The 17,401-nt window shown below is 38.6% G+C and overlaps 1 long non-coding RNA gene across 1 annotated transcript in view; it reads right to left on the reverse strand.

The window, feature by feature from the left end:
• Window positions 1–5,691: 5,691 nt before the first annotated feature.
• Window positions 5,692–17,401, reverse strand: part of LOC131506205 (uncharacterized) — a 32,539-nt gene continuing 20,829 nt past the window's right edge. Inside the window, exons 2-3 of the long non-coding RNA XR_009258791.1 lie at window positions 8,319–8,408; window positions 5,692–5,900 (exon numbers count right to left, since the gene is read on the reverse strand). This is a non-coding gene — a long non-coding RNA (uncharacterized LOC131506205). The remainder of the gene's footprint in view (window positions 5,901–8,318; window positions 8,409–17,401) is intronic.

Raw genomic sequence — 17,401 nt, forward strand, 5'->3', positions numbered from 1 at the left:
TCGAGCAAGACTCAGGATATCTTTGTAGTAAACTCTTCTCAACATCTCCACAATACCCTTCTTGAGATGTAGCTTTAGTTTATGTACACATAAGCACATTTAACCTACCAAGTGGATCTGAACCCAATTGTAGTAAATGCTGAGGGGTTTGAAGCCTCCGCATCTTAAATGAGTATGATAAATACTGCTGTGGAGCACAAGAATTTTTCAGCTCTACACATATATGAATATTTATTTTAAAAACATCACAATTACCATTGGCACTGTTCTAAGGCTTTAATATATATTAACTCATGCAATCCAAAAACAACCCTACAAGGTAATTAGGCCAACCTTACACATAAGGACACTGAGGCACGTAGAGAATTGGTGACTTGAGGTTACACAAGTAAGTTCTGAGGATGCTCTGGCTCCAAAGCCCTATTCTTAATCACAATGCCACAGAGCCCCCCAGCCCAGGATGGATCCCCAATGTGATGTGACAGTGCTAATATTCCACTGAGATAGAAATGCAGATGCAAGAACAATCAAGTGAAAAATCTACATCCCTTGGTCTCCTTTTCTCCATCTCACTCAGACAAATGGCCAAGGCTAAAATCTTACTTCCCAAGTGGCTGAAAAGCTGTTGACATCAGAATAAATCTATACTGAGTGGAATCATCTGTAACATATTTCAGGCCATTCTCTTGATATCTGATTTCCCCTTAGCCTCTCTTCTCACACCAATGATCCAGCAGCCCTTGGGGGAGGCTTAAGTGTGTCAGGTGGGGGCAGCACTGGCCTGAACTGTACCTACTGCCTCAGGCCTTATATGTGATAAAGCAGCCATTGCTTGGTGTGACACAATTCTGAGAGGTTGTGTAAAGCAAGAGCAAGCTTGGCTAGTTAACACAATTCATAAGCAGACAATGAGTCCTCCAGAGCTGGAGGAACACCTGCCCAGCCAACATATTGACACTGTTCCAAATGGTTTCCTTCTGTCCTGGTCTCTGCTGCCCTTGCTGTATATCTCAGGAGTTCACACTCTTAACTTGAACTTCTACTACTACAATAATGCGAAGACCTACTGTTCAATTCAGTTACTGTTTTTTTTAACTGACTAATGGCAAATCACTATGCAACAGATAAAAGGCACCAACATTAATATTTATTGAGCTTGTATTATACACAAGGTCCTGATAGAAAATTTCAAACATCTTATTTCAGTTACCCTTACCACAACACTATGCAGTATTACCACTGTTTTAAGATGAGGAAATGAGAAGGAAGGAAAGTGATTTGATCAAGATCTCACAGCTAAAAGTAGCAAAGCTAATTTAAATCCAGGCCTGTCTGACTGCAGGCCTCTGCTCTCTCCCAACACATTATAGTGATTTGCTAAAAAGAACTTACAGTAAAATGAGTGAGACCAGTGTTTAAAGAGCTAACTACTAATCAAAATCCCAGCAAATTATTTTATGGGTATAAAGAAACCAATTCTAAAGTTAATATGGAAAGGCAAAAGACCCAGAATAACCAACACAACATTGAAAGTGAAAAACAAAGTTGGAGAATTGACACTACTCACCTTCAAAACTAACTATAAAACTACAATAATCAAGACAGAGTGATATTGGCAAAGGAACAGACAAATAGATCAATACATCAAAATAGAGCCCAGAATAGAAATCCTAACTGATCTTTGTCAAGAGAGTAAAGACAATGCAATGGAGCAAAGATAGTATCTTCAACAAATGGTGCTAGAACAGACATCCACAAACACACACACACAAAAAAATTAATCTAGACACAAACCTTACGTCCCTCACAAAAATTAATTCAAAATTGACCAGAGACCTAAATGTAAAACACAAAACTATAAAACTCCTAGAAGATAACATAGGAAACAGTTGACCTTGCAAAAGGAGAGATCTTTTTAGGTACAACACCAAAGGCCCAATCCATGAAAGAAATAACTGATAAGTTAGACTTCATTAAAATTAAAAAGGTCCACGTCACAAAAGACAAAATCAAGAGAATAAGACCAAGAAAAGCCCTGGGGGGAAGAGTATGCATAGAGGCCCTAAAAGTGAATGAGCATGGTGTTCCTAAAGGTCAATCAGAAGAGCAGCAGCTGGAGTACATTGAATGAGAGAGAGAGAGCAATGCAAAAGGAGTCAGAGAAATTGTCATGATCAATTCATGTCTAATAGAACATAATAGTGTCCAGGTACATTAAGTAAAGGAAGAACTTTTGTGTCATGTTTAGGACAAGATTTCTATATTTTTTCCACCTAAGTTTGTTCATCTTTCCATTCAACTTAGGTAATAAACATGAATGATTTAAAAAGAGAGAAGATAAGCCACAGACTTAAGAGAAAATGTCTGCAACAGACACATCTAATAAAGGACTGTTATCCAAAAATATACAGAAAACTTTTAAAGCTCAACAATAAGAAAACAAGCAGCCCAATTAAAAACTAGGCCAAAGACATTAGCAGAAACTTCACCAAAAAGGATTTACAGATGGCAAAAAAAACACACGAAAAGATGCTCCACATCATTTCTCATCAGGAAAATGTAAACTTAAATAATGAGATACCACAACACACCTATTAGAATGGCCAAAATCCAGAACACTGATGCCACCAAACTGGTGAACAGGTGGAGCCACAGGAACTCTCATTCATAGCTGATGGGAATGCAAAATGTTATAACCACTTTGAAAGACCATTTGGCAGTTTCCTACAAAATCAGATATACTCTTGCCATATGACTCAGCAATTGTGCTTCTTGATATTTATTCAAAGGAGTTCAAAGTTTATGTCCACATAAAAACCTGAATACAGATATTCATGGCAGCTTTACTGATAATTGCCAAAACCTAGAAGCAACCAAGAATGTCCTTCAGTAGGTGAATGGAAAAAGAAACTGTGCTATATGTGAACAATGGAATATTATTCAACTCTAACAAGAAATGATTATCAAGCCATGAAAAGACATGAAGGAACCTTAACTGCATGTTATTAAGTGAAAGAAGCCAATATGAAAATGCTATGAAAATTCTGGAAAAGCTAACACTATGGTGATAATGAAAAAATTTAGTGGTTGCCAGGGGTGGGATGCAGGGTAGGGATGAAGACTTTTAGGGCAGTGAAATACTCTGTATGATATTATAATCATGGATGCATGTCATTATATACATTTGTCCAAACCTATAGAATGTACAACACCAAGAGTGAACCCTAAAGTAAAACTATGGACTTTGGGTTATTTTAATGTATAAAAGTAAGTTCATCCTTCGTTGAAAAACCTTTACATCTAGTGAGTGATGCTGATAAAGGGGGAGCTATGCATCTGTGGGGGCAGAGGATATATCGGAAACCTCTGTACCTTCCTCTCAATTTTGTTGTAAACCTAAAACCGCTCTTAAAAAATGAAATCTTGGGGCACTTGAATAGTTCAGTAGGTTGAACGTCCAACTCTTGATTTTGGCTCAGGTCATGATCCCAGGGTCAGGGGATCAAGCCCCATGTCAGGCTCCACGCTTGAGTATGGAATCTGCTTAAGATTCTCTCTCTCTCTCCCTCTGCCCCTCTCCCCTACTCATTCTCCCTCTCCAATAATTTTAAATTTTTTTTTAATTTTAAAAATGAAGTCTTAAAAATAATCACCAGAACACAAGGTAGAATTAAATAGGGGAAATTATAAATATTGAAAATGGAAGGCAGAGGAAGGAACAAGTCATTGCAACTAGGAGTATAGGACAAGGAAGTTTCTTTTGAGCTAGATATTGAAAACTAAGTAAAATTTTTGATAGTCTAAAGAAGTTGTGTGAGCATAACGATAGAGTCATAGCAGGGCGTGTGGCATAGACTACCAGCTGTTCATAAACATTCATTTCTTCTTCCTCCTGGACTTGCCCAGATTATATTTCCCAAGACTCTTGTGTGGTTCAGGGTGGCCACATTTAGAGTAAAACTTCTAACTAATGGAATATGAACAGAAGTGATGACTGACAGGCTTCACCCACAGAAACCTCTCACATGAGCTTCTCTATCCCTTTTACCCACCTAGATGGCTGGAACACAGATGAACAGGGCAACTCTGGAAGCACTGTGATAAACATGGCACATCCTTCAGCAGTTCAATTCTATGTATCGCCTCATAGATGAGAACCCTCATGCCCACCAGGAGCACCCACCTTGGACTGTTCAGTGAGAAATATATGAACTTCTTCTGTGTTTGAATCCATTATGCATTTAGGGTCTACTTGTTACAGGAGCTAATGTTACCCTAACTAATGCAGGTGGTATATTCAGGCAAACATGAATAGGGAGGCATGCAGGGAATACAGTGGGAGTTAACTGGAAACTTAACTGGTGGCTAGATTGAGGTGTTTCACATTAAAGAACTGAAGTTTCTTCTATTAGCAGAAAGTCAAAATAAATCCACACTCTGATGAAATTAAACTGTATGCAAGTAAATATTTTGAAGACCATCTTTATTTATGAGCATTTGACATTTAAAACTATACTTTCAGCATTAACATGAGTACCTTCTTACACTGTCACTCTTCTATTTTGCAAAGAAGTAAGCCTCTAGAAATGACTCTCATACTTCAAGTTTTACACTTGCCATCCCATTAATGAGTACTCACTGACTTGTTACAAGCTTTAGTTTCAGTTCCACCAATACATGCTATAATCAGCACCTGACAATGGAAGAGGACATCCAAGTTAGAAATACATGAATGCTCCTACTTTAAGGACAATTGAAGAACAAACAGAGAAACAAAGATTGCAGCAGGCATTATGCTGTCAGAGAAAACAAAATGTTATAAAAGATACTTCTATGTGCTTTCAGGCATACTTTTCCCAAGGCCAGAAATGTGGCACATAGCCCAAGAAAGACTGGAAATAAGAAGTATATAAAAACAATACTTCAAGAAGGAACAACAGAAAAATTAATTTGAAGCAGAAAGCAAGCACGTTAGTGCAATGTTACTTTTCTGAATGAACAGTTTCTCTCTGAATGCAACCTGCAAGATGAAATGTTGGACATGGCTGGAATATTGTGATAGGGTGAGAGAAGGCAGTAGAAAAATTGTTTCTCAACTCAAAGATGCATAAAGTATATTTTGAGCACACAAATTTTGGTAGACTCCAAGAGAAGTTAGTCTGAATAGGGAAGTGGAAAACAGGAAGAGAAGTTAGAGTGGCAAACTTTGTGAAGGCAGGTAAGGTGATTTAAAGATAGAGTGATCTAACAGAATGAATCAAGAGCTCAGTCATGGGACCACATCTAACTCCAGGGAAAGTGTGCTTTGGAAGAAGAGAATATGGATTTTCATGAACAAGTGTCATTCTCTGTCACTATGTTCTTCTATGATTCTATCACTCTGCTAATGCACTTGTCTCAGGTTGAAATTGTCTATCTCTTTTTCTGTTTTACAGTGCAGACAGACTGGCACTGATCAACATACAGCTATTGAGTAACTAGGTGCAGCTAGCATTGCTAAACTTTCTGAATTGCAAAGAATATAAGAGACTTGATCCCAGTTATTTGATTATAAACAAAGGAAATGAGATACAGGAAAGCCAAAGTTATAATTTACATTTTATCAGCCTTGTTGCACTGGCTGTAACAAAGGACAAAAATACAAGGGCTTAAACAAGATAGCACTTTATTTCTATCACATAATAGTATGGATCAGAGTTGGTGTGATGGCTCTCCAGCATGAAGGGAAGAATGACCAGGAGGACAAACTTCTTTCCTTTTTTAAGGTATGATCCAATTTACACGTATTACTTCCTCTCCCATCCAAGTGGCCAAACCAAGTCACATAACCAAACCTAGCAGCAAAGAAAGTTGGGAATCGTGGTCTTTTGTTGAGCAGCCATGTGGAGAAGCAGAAACTTCTATTATGATGAAAAAGAAGAGGAAGATGAAATAGATAGTGCAAGTCACACTTGTTAACTTCAAAAAAAGCCAAAATAGACCCATTTATAAAATTAAATGCCCAATACTAATAATTTAGCAGCCTGGTAGAAAGTCATGGTATATTTGTAATGATGTGACACTTTCATGAAGAGTAAGAGTCTCAAATTCAGCTCCATTGGAAACGGACTCTAGAAATATTGTCAAGGACGTGAAGTATACTATCTAGAGCAATTTTTCCAAACACCACTGAATGTCACAGGATCACCTGTGACTGATGTCATTGAATATCAGGATCACCTGTGAAAATTATTTTAAAATATCAATGCCTAAGTCCCACACATTCTAAATCTAGGTAGGGGGCTGGACATCTAAACTTTTAAGTCCCCAGGAGTGAACAGGATGTTGGGGCTAAAACCAATGAGAAAGAGAAAATCAAAGATAAATGTTCAAACTCACCTAAAAGGTTAAACTGAAAAGATTCCTTTTAAATAAACAAATACTGTTGGACTTTCTTGAGCAACCTCAATCAAAAGGATTTTAGATTATAAAAGACTGATTATGAAAGAACAGGACTGAGTTATCTCCTGGCTCTGCCACTATTAGACTTTGGGCTGGTTCCTAAAGCGTTCTGAGCTTGATGTCTCTCGTCCATAAATTGAAGGGTTTAACCATAATGATTGCTTGCAGCATTCTGTGATCCTGCATGTTTTCACCTTTTGCTAGGCAGTTCTCTTCATTAAGAGTAAAGGAAAAATAATTAACATTTAACAAATATTTATAGAGGTCTTACTTTGTGCTAGCTAGCCTCTGCTAAGAATACAAAGAAAACAAAGATTAATGCAGGCCGGACTTCTTCCTTTTTCCTTTTCTTTTTTTAATCTTTATTTATTTTTGAGAGAGAGACACAGTGTGAGCAGGGGAGGAGCAGAGAGAGAGGGAGACACAGAATCTGAAGCAGGCTCCAGGCTCTGAGCTGTCAGCACAGAGCCCAACGAGGGGCTCGAACTCACAAACCGTGAGATCATGACACAAGTCGAAGTCGGACGCTCAATCAACTGAGCCACCCAGACGCCCCAACCTTCTTCCTTTTTCATGGAGCTTGCAAGCTATCAACTGCAAAACAGTGTACTGTGTCCCATATAATGTTGATCAGAAGCCTATTGGTGGTCACCTTTGAGTGGCAGGAATATACAGAGGTCTTCTTTCCCTCTCTCTGTCTCTGTCTCTCTCTCTCTCTCTCTCTCTGTCTCTCTCTCTCTCTCTCTCTCTCTCTCTCTCCCTCTCTCTCCCCACCACCTCCTTCCCATTTTCCCCTTTCTCCTTTGGAATTTCTGTTTAAATTCAAATTTTTCTAAGTGTGTATATTCTCATAATGGAGGAACAAAGTAAATCCTATAAAAGGCCTTATTTTTTAAAACTTATTTTAAATATGTATTTTCAAATTCCTGTCCTCTTCTGTAAGAGAGATAGTGAAAGTAAGCAAAATGTAGACAAAGAGGTATCTGATAAGGTAGAGCTCACCCCAAGCAGATAGAACCTATGCAAAAGCTGAGTCCCTCTTCTATTTCCATAGCTTTTAGGAAAGGAAATGAGGGCCCAGCAGAAATTTCACAGTGTGTGCATATGTCTGTGTGAGTGTGCCTGTGTATGTGTATGTGCGTACACACATGCCTGTACTGCTTAATAGAGCAAAGGGGCAACAAAAGAGGAATACAAATAAAAGACAGTGATGAAGGAACAATGAAAGAAAGAAAAATAGCACCATTCCAAAACAATTAGTTCCTTTTTCTGTAAGCCAAACATCCTTGGTAAGTGAGGTTTCACAGGCAAGTTCTACAATATTTTCTCAGCTTTCTCTGGTGACCTTCACCTTGCCATGGCTATTAAATGCTGAGAGGCTAACTACTGTTTGTTTCTTGGATACAAAAAACATTCACTTCTCTCTGAGTGATTCTGTGCCTCTCTGAAGGCCAGCAACCACCCCCGCCCAGTAGGCTTGCAACCTCTCTGCTAGGGGAGAAGCACCATAATGGGGTCTATTCAAAAGACCAGACAATCCAAATGCTTTGGAACATGCAGTGTGATTATTATTATTTTCCCAGTTGCTACCCTTTCCTTCCTTATGTTCTGCTTAGGTTAAAGAATTTTGCATTTCCTAGCACACATTAATATTGTTCTGGAGGAGGAAAGAGAAACCTAGCCAGGAACAGGGGCAAGCTGAAACTAAATTCACAGTGTGTCTTAAATGATACCACATGAACTTTTCTGTATTTCATTTCTAAAAAAGGCTCCCTGTAGACTCTACTATTAACATTTACCTTGGAAACAGCTAACACTTAATATATTTTATTGAAATTTATTTATTAATAAGTTGTAGAGTTAATCATGGAACTTACTGTTGAAGGATTGCTCTTTAATCAATATCCAGTAGAACTCCATTTTTCATTACCCAGTAAGCCTTTCTAACAGTATTCTCCCTGGTGACCCTATCAATCAAACAAAGGGGGGAAAATATTTATGTCTATTCATTACTATGCCTAATGGTAGCCTATAGCATTTTTAATAGCAACTGTTAAAGTATGTCAAACATCTGTATACAAAAAAGTGATATCCCTGTATGTCAAATAAGAAGGAATAGTATTAAATGTCTGACATTACGTGTTCAAAGTAGAAGCGTTTTGAACCTTTTACAAGAAAAGAAAATAACAACATGATGTGTATACAAGAAAGCATTAATGATGTTTAGGGTCAATCAAAAGCAGTGGTTCTAAACTGAGGACAATTTTGCCCTAGGTGACATTTGGCAATGTCTGGAAACAGTTTTCATTGTTACACCTGGGGGGTTGGCGCTACTAACATCTGGTGGATAGAGGCCAGGGATGCTGTTGAACATCCTACAATATATAGGACAGGCCCCCACAACAAAGAATTATCTGCCCCATCTGTCTGTAGTGCCAGGGTTTAGACACATCTTTAAGGTACCTTCCCCAAGCACTTAAAGCAGTAGAAAAAAATGGGGACTTTTTCAAAACTTCAGTTTTGCTTATGAACCTTGGTGCCACATGCACACATCAGACCCCGGAGTTTTACTCATTCTGCACTATACATTCTCTGGCTAGCACAACCCAGCTAACAAGTGTCAGAAAGCTCCTTTCTACTTCCAATGGTGTTTTATTGCTCCACAACAAGGCTTCTCATTGCTGGGAGTGGGGAGGCACACGCCAGAGATATCTGCTGAGTTTTTCAAAACATCCTTTCCCACTAGTTTTGATGTATCTCTCAGTTGTCTGGGGGCAGGGGATGCGTGGTCACCAACAGACATTCCTAGTGCCATGCAAAGTAAATACAAAATAGGATTTGTAGGAATAACATTGGTAAGTAAAGAACAGTATGCATAAGATCACCAAGCTCTCATCCTACTGAGTTGACTGGACCAGATGCACACAGCAAGCAAATCAGTACAGAGGAATCCACATATCTCTACTGAGGCAACTTGTATAGATCACAGGGGCTTCCTCTTCAGAAAGTGATGGGGACACTCCAGAACTCAGCCCTGTTCTTCTGCTGAGTGTCTCAGACCTACAGAGCCAGATCTCTACTAAGCTAAGAAGAAAGAAAATGAGCCTTCAGAGACATTCAGAAAGAGGATAGAATGGAATAGAGTAGGCAGGAGAGATCACAATGCATTGTACATACTAAAAGCACAAATTAGTTCCTGCAATTTTTATTTTGATTGTGTGTTTGCATATGTGTACCAGGTAGTGAGGTAAAATATACTTCTCACTGAAGGTCATGGTCAAAGAGTTTGAAAGTCATGAACCTAGGGGCACCTGGGTGGCTCAGTCGGTTGAGTATCTGACTCTTGATTTCAGCTCAAGTCATGATCCCAGGGTCATGGGATGGAGCCCAATGTTGGGCTCTTTACTGAGCATGGAGCCTGCTTAAGATTCTCTCTCTCTCTCTCTCTCTCTCTCTCTCTCTCTCTCTCTTCCTCAGCCCTTCTCCCCTGCTTGCCTGTTCACTCACTCTCGCTCTCTCTCTAAAATAAAATGAAAAAAAGGAAGTCATGAAGCGAACTCAGTCCCTTTTTCAATCTATCTGTCTGTCCCTCCCTCCTTCCTTCCCCCTTCTCCCTACCACATACCCATATCCATTTATACAGGAAAATCAAAACAGATTTATCTATTAAAATATGTATAATTAATACACAATATATATAAGTTCACAGGACAAACCAAGCTCAGCACAAACCAAGCTTAGTAAACTCCCCTGAAGCCAGGCCATTAAGCAAAGCTGCTGAAGCTGTCAGTCATCACTATGGGTCTCACACTAAAGAGGATGATGAGCACTGATTAGGCCACAGGCTTCCTAGCACCTATCCAATTGACCTTCACCAGAGAACCTCCAGGCTTCTCTTCTTCCTAGCCACCTCCTGCCAAGACTGTAGGACCAGCCACCTACTAGTCCATAAACAGTGTTAACTGGGCACCACCCAGGGGCTAACCATCGTGCAATATATAGTTTATACATTTATCTTACTTAGTCCTAACAATCACCCTAGAATATCATTTCCACTGAACAGATGATGAAACTGAGGCTCAGGAAGATAATAGCATACCCAAAATCTTATGTCTGGGAAGGAAGTATTGGATCCAGTAGGAAAAGCCAAGGTTCCAGGCTCCAAAGCCCAAGATCTTTCCACCATACCAGTCTCTTAGTTCAAGAACAGACTGAGTTTGAGATGTTTGTGCAGAAGATTATTGGTGGGGAGACTCAATACCGCATGCAGGAGAGAAATATAATTAGGATGTTGACCCCAAGATCCCATATAGGGCTCTGGAGCTGAGACAGCCTTTCAGAGATGTCCAGTCTTAAGGCAAGGGACCTGGGCCTCCATATCCCACTCTCTTATTGATAAGTCTAGATTCTGGCTTCCCAGAGAGGAGAGTATGACCTTAGGTGAAGTGGTCCTCTTCTGAGGACAGCAATGGCAAAGAAGGACTCAGCCAAGAATCAGCTACCAATACTCCCAGAAACTGAGGGAATGAGTGCTTTAGACCCACAAAAAGAACCAGGCAGGGTTCTACAGCATCCACCACATCAAAGAACACAAGTCTCCCCATGTTTGCTATCCTCAGCTGTACTGACAAAGTTGAATCCTCTGTCCTTAGAAAAAACTATTGCCTATTTCAACTCCACCATTTACTATGTGATTCTGAATCAGTAACTTATCTCTTGGTACTTTTGTTTCCTCACCTGAAAAATGAAAATACTAATCACAATATGGGATTTTTCAGAATATAGCTCCTGGCACCTAAGCACTGGGAAAACGTTTCCTGTTGTTAAAGTTTTTGTTACTTTGCTTTGCTCCCTCCTTGCCAGCCTCTTCCATGTATAAAAAGTACTTTAAGTTAGGTAACAACAGACATTGGTTATGGAAATGCCCAAATTTCAGTTCAGGACTTTGGCCCAATGTTTATTTTAGTCCTACAACTGCTGCTGCCCCCTCATTTTACTCATTACCACTGACACTATGATTCCTTAAAGGAAGTTTCAGGAGATGTCTTTATGAATACCTGAAGTACTCCTGGGCTCACTCCAGGATAGTAGTTTAAATAATTCATGAGAGTTGTGCCTGCAATTGACAAAGACAAGGCAAACTGCACAAGAGCAGCTTATTCCTTACATGCCTTTCCACGGTCTTTGATAACACAGGAAGCCAGCATGGAATTTCAGTATTGCTTTAAAAAAAAAAAAAAAGTGCTCCAAAGAAGACAAGACAATATTTAAAGAACAGTTAATCCCAAAAGCAATGTGAAGGTGACAGTCACCAGGTGATAAAAGTAAAAGAGGTACTACATTCTTTAGCCTGGTTTGGAAATGGTCCCTTCAAGAACCAGACCATTTTCATTTTCAAGAGGAAACACTAAGTAGAGTGTAGTTTTTCTCCAAACAGAAGCCTTGAAGATTTTTTTTAATGCTCTGCCAAAATGAATGTTGGATGATGCTTGTTGCTGTTGAATAATTAAGACGTTAGCTATTTCTCTAATGCTGTTAGAAAGCACTGCTTTACACAGACAGAGATTGTATAACTCCAATGGGTCAGTGCAAAAGACAAGATATTGTTAGAATGACAGTTGTATCCTTAAAATGCATTCTATTGACATAAAGATAAAAAGGAGTTTGTCTCAGAAGGCCAGCATGCTGATAAGCCAGAATACCCAATCACATAACCTATCTGGGCTTTCATAATTTTGTTTTGGATAAAGCCATGAGCCCACTGCCTACTCTTTCAACAAAACTGCCCTATATCCAACTGAACAGAACTATTCAATTTTACCCCCAAAGCCCATGTTTTCCCATCTCCAAGCCTAAGCTTGTGCATCTTCCCTGTAACCAGAGCCCCCTTCCCTCCACTTTCATCAAACTCCTCTCCATCTTTAAGGTCTATTGCAATGTCATCTTTTAATGAAAGCTGTTCTGGGCCCACCTCTCCAAACTAGACACAATAATTCCATGTAAACTTTAATAACACCTTGTATGAATCTCCCTTGTGGCAATAATAATTCTTGCCTGTTTTGCTTGGGCTTATTTATTAATTTATAACATTTATTTTTCCTCTATCTTGTCAGCATTTTAAGGCAGTGACTATGTCTTAATCCTTTTTGCACCCTCTTCAATACCTGACACTATGCCCTGAACTTGAAAATGTTCAATAAATGTGGCTGGATTTATCAATAACACTTTCTTTTGGCAGTCTGGGACCCACTATTCATCCTTTTATCATCACTGTACTTCCTCTTTCATCCCTGCTCATAGGTGTCAGCACAAAGTGACCTCAGCTATCCCTTGAAAATATCAGAAGATCAAAGGTTAAAAAGCTGACACTGTTTATGAAGGGTTGCTACCCCTCTGACTACCTAGGAGTTATGGGATTCTAAAGCTCAAATGCTCTTTATATAATATCTGAATTGGTGAACTGCCCAACGTCACATATGGAGCAGACCTACGACTAAAATCTAATGTAATGATGAGATCTTTTGTTGTTCAATACTGTTGTCATAGATAGGGTTAGAGTTTTTCTCTTTTGTGATCTTGAGCTCGTTATTTTCAGGAATGTAATTTTTTTACGTATAAGCCTAAGAATATTAATTTGCCAAAACAATAAGAATTATAAGAAACCTTGGACTTACTTATAAATTTACATGTACAGCCAGGAGGCTCCACCCTAATCCAAAGTTTCAATGAAGAGTGTATCAGATTTAAATACAAACAAACATATACTTGCCTATGACAAAAACACTACAGGTTGTTTGTACTATGAAGAACATCCAAAAAAAAAATGAAGTTCAAGTAGAAACGTTTTTCTGATTTTATTCTCAGTAGAACTCAACCACAAACCAAAGTCATAGATGAATAATGCTTCAAATGAAGTGAAAATAATGAATCAATACATGACTGGCAAATTCTGGGGAATGGATCAGAGTTCTGAAAAATCATCACAAAAGATTTTCTTCCAGGGAGCTTTTGCAGCATCCAAATGCATTTATTACTGGCTCACTGCAATTTCTATGGAGCAGAAACTAAGCAAGACTTCTTGCTCACTTCCATTTTTCATAGAGTTGGCTATAACCTCATATTCCCTTGTTTAAACACAACCTACAACCTGTCTTCCACAGGCACCCTGTGATTTGTTGACCTTATAGCTTCCTTATGCCCCAAAGTTAAGATGACCTTATACTCCAAGACCATGTTTGGAAAGCTACCTAGTGTCAGTTTCTTTATGATGCCTGTGTGTGTCATTCTCCTCAAGGTGATTATCACATGAGTGAGCATAACACAATTCTATACAACACTTCTTCCATGTTGTGAGGTTCAATACTAAGTGCCTGGTGACTGTATCTAATTATAATAGAGGCCACTGGAACTATTTAACACAAACTCCCACAGGACTACATAGTCAAAGAGAAGCAAATGCTTGTGCGATTATGTGGTAAATTCAGAGATCAGCACACACAAGATCAAGGAAATTTCAATAAAGGCAGATTTATCTTTTCAGATCTCTGTAGGTAATGAGAGGTCATATCTAAGATTTGCTGCATAGGAAAAGCACCTTCAGTCAACCTATCTGTCAGCCTGGACAGGTCTTTAGGGGAAAGTCTATGCAGGGTAGAATGCCAAAAGGTTATACAAAGTATATGAATGAATGTGGACTATAAGGAAAATCCTTTTAGTTTTGGAATTGATGAAATTTGAGCATGAAATAACTGACTTCTAACAGCATGATAAGATGTAAATTCTGGTTGAAATAGGTACTGCCCTTTCAAAATGGTCATCTTGGGAGATTTTTCATACTCTACCTATGCTACTTTTGTTCAAAATATGTCATCTTTTAAAATTAGTTTCAGGGCACATTCTGTCAAAATCTTCATCTGGGCTTTTCAGCTAGGCTTGATTTTTGGAAAACAACCAGCTACAGGCAGACTCTGAGGTGCCCCCATGCTTCCTGGTGCCCCTGGATGCAGGTGCCCCTGCTTCCTGGTGTTCATGCTTTTGTGTGATCCCCTCCCCTCAAGTGTGAGTGGGGTCCATAACTTGCTTCCAGCCAAGAGAAGATGGCAAAGATGACAGAATATATATAATTACATGTATTTAATTACATGAATATAATTACATTATCTAAGACTGTAACCCATCTTGCTAGTAGACTCTCTCTCCCTTGCTGGCTTTGAGGAAGCAAGTAGTCATGCTGGGAAGGTCCACAGAGCAAGGAGGTGGGTAGCCCAGACAGCAAGAAATTGAAGCCCTTAGCCAACAGCCCAGAAAGAATAGAATGTTGCCAACAAGCACGTGAGCTTGGAAGAAAACCGTTCTTTGGCCAGGCATTCAGATGAGACCCATCTCTGGCTAATACTCTGCAGCTTTACAAAGGACCCAGCCATGCCCAGACTCCTGAGCCAGAGAAACTGAGATAATAAATGAGTTTGTTTTAAGCCACAAAGCTCGTGATGTTATTACACAGTAATAGATAATTAATGTGAAAGCTGATCATTCTGAGCCAAGATTAATCAATATAACATGCAATTTTTTTTACCCAAGATATCATTCTTAAATTTTGTCCTCTTAATTATCTTTTCCTTACCTTACTTTTCTACCTATGCACTCCTAAGAAAATCAAGAATTCTCTTGAAAGGGAACCACTTTTGATTCACCTAATACTTTACAGGCATTTATAGGACATTTACTATGTGTCAGGCACTGTGCTAAGCACTTTACATATTTTATTAATCTACACAACCCTATAAGGTAGCAATTCTTACATTCCCATTCTAAAAGTGAGGAAATGAAGTAAAATACATTTCCCAAAGTCAAAAAGCTAGTAAACAGCAGTACCGAGAATCTAACTCAAGAAGTCAACTTCCAGAGTTTACACACTTAACATCCATCTCTCCCATTAAGGATGTACACAAGCATTAGCTGATTTAATCCAAACAAAGTCCCTATAAAAAAGCTATTCTAATGACCAAATTTGCAGATGAAGAAATTGGGGCTTTGAGAGTTTAAGGAATTAAGTCCCTTAATTTGTTAATAGTCGAGTGTAGAATAAAAGAACCAAAGTTCTTTTTTTCTTTTTTGCTGCCCTAATCCAGTGCTCTTTCTACTGCAAGAATACCAGTCAGTTGTTGCTCTGAAGCCCTGAGGCTAATTGTTTCATGGGCATAGCAATATCCAAGAGAGAAGCTCTGAAACAGTTTTGAATGAAGAAACCATCATCCAGACACTCAATGTAAACACACTCTTGGGTTCCATTTTGAAAGTTAACACTCATCTCCAACAGTATTTCTATGATCATAAAATTATAATTGCCACACCTCATAAGGCAACACAAACTTTAAAGTCACACCTCATAAGCAAGCACAAAAGTTATTGAATATAAGGTATATAACTCTGGGAAACTCCATCTCTTAAACTACAAAATGAGAAGGGTTGGAGAAGATCAATATTTCTCAAAGTATGTTCCAGAGGACACTAACCCTACAAGATGTTAAAACACGTTCAGGGGAGAAAAAAAGAAGCACTGGGGTGGGGTTGTATGGTCAAATTAGTTTATGCGATTTGCAGCCCTCTGCGAGGCTCATGTCCACATTAGCACTTAGAGGCTCTGAGAAGTTCTGCACTAAAGAAATCTATGAACTCTGCTGAACCCAGTGGCTTCAAAACTTTTTAACCACATGACCTTTTTTTCTGGGAACACGTTTATTAGTGTCTGCTAGGACTCTAATTTCTACTTGGGAAATTCCATGAACTTACCTCAAGGTTAATTTTCATTTCACAGAAGGTTAAAAATTAAGTTTGACCTATAAAGTGAGTTAGAGGTAGTTTGTTTAAATTATATAAAACTTAGGAGGCAATTGCAAATGTCCCCAAGAGCATACATTTTCTCCAGACTTCCAATCCATCAATTTTAGCTGCCCATTATCTACTCTTTCTTTTCAAGGTACTTTGAGTTAATGATTTTGATGAATCTCAGAATGAAAAATAACATTTACAGATAATCAACCCATTTCCAGAGCAAAAATTTTTGGTGTAACCATTTGTTCTACCAACTTGCTTCATGTAATCACACATTCACCACAAAGAAAGGGAAAAAAGGACAAATATATTACATTTCTATTACCCAAGGAGTCTGTGAAGTTTTCCTCATGCTGGTTCCTTATTTCAGCTAAAATAACCATGTTCAAAGGGTATATTAATCCTACTGACCTTTGCTAAGCTATTTAGAGGAATCTCACCTTCCTTTTTTTCTTCATATTAAAGTTTTTGGTAGAGTTTCCTCACCCAAGTCAGTTTTGTAGTCTGTAAAGTGGAAACAATAAATTGGAGGCTTAAGGATTCAGTTCCTGTTCCTTTATCAAGCCACTTCCCACACAGCCAAGTCATTGGTATCAAACATAACAAAGTTATATTTAGGAAAATCGTGGGTGCTGCTTTACAGCAGTTCTTTTGCTCTGAGTCATCTTGGCTTCAGCTCCAACTTCAGGCAAACTATTTAACTTTTCTCAGGCTTTGTTTTTTAAGCCTCTGTTTCATCATCTGCAAAATGGGTTTATAATAGCTCCTGCCTTACAGTATTGTTAAGAGGAGAAAATGAGAGAATACATAGGAAATATCACTCAATCCATTTATTCAAAAAATGCATCTGTGGACCCAGAACTCTGCTTTTAGGAATGTTACTACACTTAATCATTATTATGACACTTACACGGTGGCTTCCAATTTTTATAAATGAGGGAATAGGAAAGTTAAGAAATTTGCCCAAGTTCAACCAGCTAATAAATAGAGTACTATGAATCTGAACTCTATTTGCCGCTTCGTTCTTTCTGTTGCACCACAATGATGTTCAACAAAATGTGTTGAGTGTCTCCTATAGCATACATTTGCCAAGATGCTGAAGCAAATTAAAAAAAGAAAGAAAGAA

The sequence above is a fragment of the Neofelis nebulosa genome, chromosome 3, assembly GCF_028018385.1.
Source record: "Neofelis nebulosa isolate mNeoNeb1 chromosome 3, mNeoNeb1.pri, whole genome shotgun sequence".
Lineage (NCBI taxonomy): Eukaryota > Metazoa > Chordata > Mammalia > Carnivora > Felidae > Neofelis > Neofelis nebulosa.